The sequence below is a fragment of the Rhopalosiphum padi genome, chromosome 1, assembly GCF_020882245.1.
Source record: "Rhopalosiphum padi isolate XX-2018 chromosome 1, ASM2088224v1, whole genome shotgun sequence".
Taxonomy (NCBI): Eukaryota; Metazoa; Arthropoda; class Insecta; order Hemiptera; family Aphididae; genus Rhopalosiphum; species Rhopalosiphum padi.
Window position 1 is genome coordinate 32,893,603 of NC_083597.1, and position 6,520 is coordinate 32,900,122.

Below are 6,520 nucleotides of genomic sequence, written 5' to 3' on the forward strand. Positions count from 1 at the left end.
CGAGACTTCTTAACCACCGTTAATAACATAGATTTAATGGGATATTAAAAAGATTTTATCTAAAATAGTTCAATTGAAATAATATTATACAAAGTAAAACGAATAAAGCTTAAGAAATTAAGGTGATCCAAAACGTTTCACTAACATATTTCCTACATAGAAAAAATAGTTCTAATGCAATTAAAACCTAAGAAAAACATGAATATTTGCTGAAAATCACAATTTATATGTTATACAATTATTATTTGTTTATATATACTTTAATGTATTTTATTTAAATTCAATATTGATGACCCTCGTAATTGAGTCTTTTTTTTAATAAACATGATAATATTATATAATTCTTCAAATACTTTTTGTATTAAAAAAATATCATGTCGGCAAATATTTCAGCTCGACAATATAATGATTTGATTTTTATGCATAAAATCATATTTTTAATAATTGGTAAATAACAATACATAACTTATATTATATCTATTCATGTACAAAATATGGGTAGATTATATGTTTTTTTTTATTTGTTTATAAATTTATAATATTATATTATGTGCGTAAAGACTACACATGATAGTTATAATAATATGTAGTTGTATATTATTGTGTACATCAATATTTAATACATCTTTATAATAACACGATTCTAAGTCATTCCTGAATATCGAGATAATATAGTAACAATTAATACATAATTAATAATAAATAATAACAAATTACCAAGTAATATTAAACGTATAATATATTAATATATTTATAGGTATAATTGAATAAAGAGAGTGACAACAGTTTAAACGGCGTTAAAGAGGTGGCAGGGTACATAATAAATGCGTTATATTCAATGAAGTGAACATAATGATTTTAGTAGACAATTCTAGTGAGTTATGGAAATATTTGACCAATTGTATAAAGTGATGAATTACTTGAACTCAAAAGTTTCGTTTCCAATGATATTACGAACCAGCCAGGGTATATAGAAATATGTGACCTCCCGCAGTCTACACGTTAGACTTTTACCCAATGTTAGGTTGTGTTATTTGGTATACAAAGTACATAATATTATGTATTATCAAAGTTTACTTCAACTTAGTATTTAGTACAGCAACCACGTAGGCATTAAGCTCGTTACAAATCCGACGATTTTTACAATAATTTGTACTATAGAATATAAAACTATGAATTATACGTCATCTCGTTAAAAATGTTCATTTTTATCATTATTTTTCATTTTTAGATAATATACAAATTCCATAAAATTATTAAGCAACAGCTTACATGTTCGATAAAATATTCGAAAGTCGACTTGTTACAATATAGCGACTGCGACATTATTGTAACTTAACGATGTGTTCAAATCAATTCGTCATTATTTATTTATTTCATAAAAATCTATAGAAATGTATTTCAGGTGAAATATTGTCTATATTATATTTTTAACATTACTAAGACATTTTAAGATTGTAAATTTTCTGTCTGGGTAGGAATATAGTTTTATTTGAAATTTTCTGTTATTAAAATATTATTTACTCATAATAAAATTCAATTTTTTTTCAATTAAAAATTAAGTAGGTCAATGATATTAATAAAACGTATATTAGAAGTTTTTGCTAAAAAATATAGTTTAATATTGTATATGATATAATACGTATTTACTAACGAATATTATTTATATTTATATATTGTGTTACGTACCTATATATTTTTTAATACATAAACATTATTCAAAAATATTTTACAAAATCCGTTAAAAATATTCCATTAAACATTCCACTGGTGTTGAACTTTGTCAGCTTCAATTTCGTTTTTAAGCGCAATATCGTTTGATATGATCACATATATTTTTTTAGTTATTATATTTTTGATTGCCTAGGTTGACCTGACGCTGTCGTCGCCCTACAGACTTGTCTATGATATCATTGATAACTTATTCATACAACACAGCGTGTAACGGTTATAGTAGGTATTATAGTGATATATAACACATCATATACGTTATACATATATATGGCCTAGTTTCTTTCCCGCTTTCTTAAGGTTTACTTCTTTCGTGTGCTTTAAGACTTTAAGTTGATGTCAAAAAACACGTCACCCCGATAGAAACCCATTATGAGTAATTAAACTTGTATTATTAATGAAGCAGCATATAGACTCAGTTTTGAATAAACACACACACACAGGATCGGGGATCCTGCGCCGTGAAAGGTATTATCGTGTATACACACACCGTATTCTTAGTATAATATGTAAATATGACGGTATATATATATACTGCGGTACGGTACCTACCTATAATATATTATATAATTTTATAATATTATGTGTTAGGTACTAAACCAGCTCGTGACCGTGGTGGCATCAGTGTTGTACGCTTTATATAGTTTATATAAAGCCAACGGAAATTAAATATCATCTGCGCGCTGTAATACACGAAACGTTGTTCAGCCGTTTAGTCGGTACATTTTTTGGATACACTTTAACACTTAATCATTATTATATAGGTTTGCGATAAAAACTATTTATTATCTTTAAGTTTCAAATGGCTGTAAACTGTAAAGACACCTAATGGAGGTGGTAAAGTTTGTTGTATAAGTTTAAGTGGAACACGTAATAGTGTCATAGTGTTCTCGGAAAAACCTTACCGAAAATGTAAACTAATTGTTTAAAGGTAATAATAATACTATAATATTCAGAAGCGATTTTCTGTATTTTTAATTTACAGCTTTTCTTCCTTTCCACAGACTTGCTTTTTTATTTTTCCGATAAAACATTTTGGGATTACTTTTTGAAGCAATTCTTCTTTTCTTATCCTCGGTTCGTTGAAAAGTTCATTTAAACTACCGGAAATTAGTATGTAGGTCGATACGTTTTCGCCTTCTCTCTTAATGGATTTGTTATGAATTGTTTTTCAAACACCATGATTTATGATTAATTTTCGTTCGAGATCTTAAACAACTATTCGTTAATCTAATAGACACATCATTTTTCAAAAAAAAAAAAAGAAGAAAAATAACATAATACAACAAATAATTGTTTATTTTAAAATTATTGATTTTTTATAGTATTTGTAAATATTTTTGTTCTGTTTATCAGAAATATACTTCACAATCTGTATTTTAATTTTTACAACAAGCAAAACTGATGTGAAGTGGATAGATGGTTTAATAGGCTTGTGTGAAAAATCCATCAAATGATCGAACTTTGTAATTTATAAATAATTAAATGACGTATAAATTTTGTTAACGTATCAATATTTTCATAAACTAATTTACCAGTTTACCATGCACAAGAAAATAATTTGTGCTACTTGTATTAATAGGTAATATTATTAACTATAATAGTGATAGTTGATGTATAGTTTTTGACTTAATCGTTATCAATTATATTTAAAAATAATAGTATAATATTATAAAACACTTAAGTACAACATATTATTCAACTATATATCTTCATTTTATATATAAGATTATAATGACAAAATATTTACGTTAGAAGAATCCTTAATGAACTTTATTTTATAAGTAAACATTTCACTTTACCTATGTATTTAATTGCGTGTTTTCATTTTATTATATTCACATGTATGTGATAGCTTGCTAGTTGAAATAAATCTAAAAGGTATTTTTTACAATATCATGTTATATTGCCTGTATTATTGTTCTTAATCACCCAACTAATTGAAATGCATACATTTTGTACGAGCACACTCGTACCTCATAAATTAAATTCACACTTTTGTCAGTTTATTTATTATATTATTTAAATTATACTTTGACTATCAACGATTGAAGTCTTGATTTATTAACATATTATAGAAATAAAATATTTTATGAAAAATGGTCGGTACCTACTTCGTAAACATGGAAAATTATCGTAGAACCCTTTTTATAATTTATAGTTATTTCAGTGAACAAATTTTATATCACTAAGTGACATTGATATGTTATGAACTTATAACATTTTACAAATTTTAGGTGATGACATGATTTTGATATTTGAATAGATTTTATATCAAATTTTGTAATATGAATTGATAGTTTTATTAAATTTACTTTGTGTGAACTGTGAGTTGAATGCAATTTCATAATTATTTTATTGCTTTTGAATAAACCCAGTTTAAAAAAAAATAATAATACAATTTTAAGTAATTGCGTAAAATCATTAGTAAATCAAAATCTAAATCCTACATTTTATCCGTTAAACGGTAACAGTAAAGTTTAATAATAATTTTTAATAATTGTATACATACAATATTGTATTGTAAGACCAGCCAATTGGTTTGATTATTTACGATTTCATAACTTGAATGCAATATAAACATTATACTTATATTAAATTAAATAACTTTAAATTCATTAAACTATACAACTTCATAAAATTTAAATGATTATATTTATAAGCGATTAACGAATAACAATTATGTATTAGTTTACATTTGATAATATAAGAGTATTTAAATGTATGTATATACAACCGACCACTGCCATCTAACTTTTATAAATAATGTCAAACTGAAAACAATACAAACTTAATAATTAATATACTCGGAAAAAAATTGAAATATCGTCGTTGAACGTCAATATGTCGTATATTTACGTAATTTGTTAGGTACTGGCAACAATTATTGTTGGCTGCTGCTTGAGAAATTTGAAATTTTGTTATTTCACTCGAAATATTATATTAAACGGTTTCTGTCTTCAACATGCTTACACATGTTTATAAATCGTACAACATATATCTAAAAAAAAGAGACCAAAATTGAGTTACAATAAATATTATATACACTGTACATATACATCACAATCCTCAAATATTTTACGTACATGTGATTATGTATGTGACGCGCGCGCAGGTTAGGTTAGTGTGTGTGTGTGTGTGTAGGGTTATTAAGGATGATATTTTGATCATGGATCATTGTGGTTGAACGGGAGAAGTATATGCTTGGAAGTGGGAGTGGTGGGAAGGGTTGACGAATACGTCGAATAAATTAGACGCGTGGCAGAGGGTCGGGAAAAAAATGATCTTGGGAATGTTCTATGACCAAATTACCTGAACGGGCCCCGGGGTTTGGTTTTCCTCTTATTATTCCAAAAGAGAGGAAAAAACTCGTCTGGTCTAAGACGATTGCCTCTCACGTTCGGCTTATCCGGGCGTCGAACACGTTTTGCGGGTCCGATCGAACGCCATTTCTCACATGGGGTGGTAGGACGGCCGACGGCGGAACGCGTTATTTATATACACATATATATATATATATACAATAATACAAGACCGCAAAAGACAAATCGAATCGTTTATACCAATGACACATACCCCTTTGTTCTTATTACTGACACTGATCGGTCGAGTATACAGAGTTATATGTATATATATAATATTATACCGATATTGAACACACACACACACACACACACACACACATATTATATATATATCTATATATATAAATACATATCAATAATGAATAGGTAATATGGGCTCCGGGAGGAAGGTTTAGGTACCACTATAGTGGTTTGAACTGTTCGTGGACAATTTGTCATATAATCTTAATGTTTACCATTACAAATCAACACGTAGTCGCGTTTAATTAATACGCCTAACATACAATAAATTATGGAAACTTAAAAGATGCTTATAATGTAAATCATATTTTATTTTTTTTATTTTCTTACTATATTTTTATTCATCGTAATGTCTTATGTTGTATTTAATTATACATCAATAACTTTAATTAGAAAATACATACTTGTACAATGTACTTATACGTATGATAAATGTAATATTATAATAAATTAATGGACGATAATTTTATATAATATAATATATATTATATTATAGGAGTTGTGAACGACGTAATTCAGTGTAAGTATATGATAATATAGTATTTATTTTAGTGCCTAATGCTTAAAATATTAATTGTTACATGGTTATAGTGACTATACGTGTCTTTGTTCAAATAGTTTATAATTTTTAGCTATAATCTATAATATTAAAATATTACATTATAGTTATTTTGTTATATTTTTTTAATAATTATTTTAAACGGTACATTATTAAAATAAATAATATTCAACCCTAAAAATAATACTTAATTCAAAACGTTTGTAAATGAAAATGGGGAAATGAGTTTGTTTAGACTGTTTAGAGGGACCCACTAAGGGTCTGCTAGTGCTCCAAAGCTTAGTGAATCTTTAATTCGGGCTTGTATAGTATAGTAAAGTTAATACTTAAACTAATATCAAAAATATTTTATAATAAAAGTTTCTTGGCTATATTGCTAATATTGCTATTATTGCTTAGTAATATCAGTAGATGAACTATAGTAACTTTTGCTTATTAGTTATAATAAAAGATGACAATTTTTGTTAATTTTTGTAAACTTAAAAATACGGTTTATGGAATTTTATTTGAAGAATAGCGCTGTGGCATCAAACCATAATTTAAAATTAAATTACCAGTATAATTTAATTAATAATATAAGTTTTAACTAACGTTCAACAAATATAATTTAAAGGAAGTCTAAAAG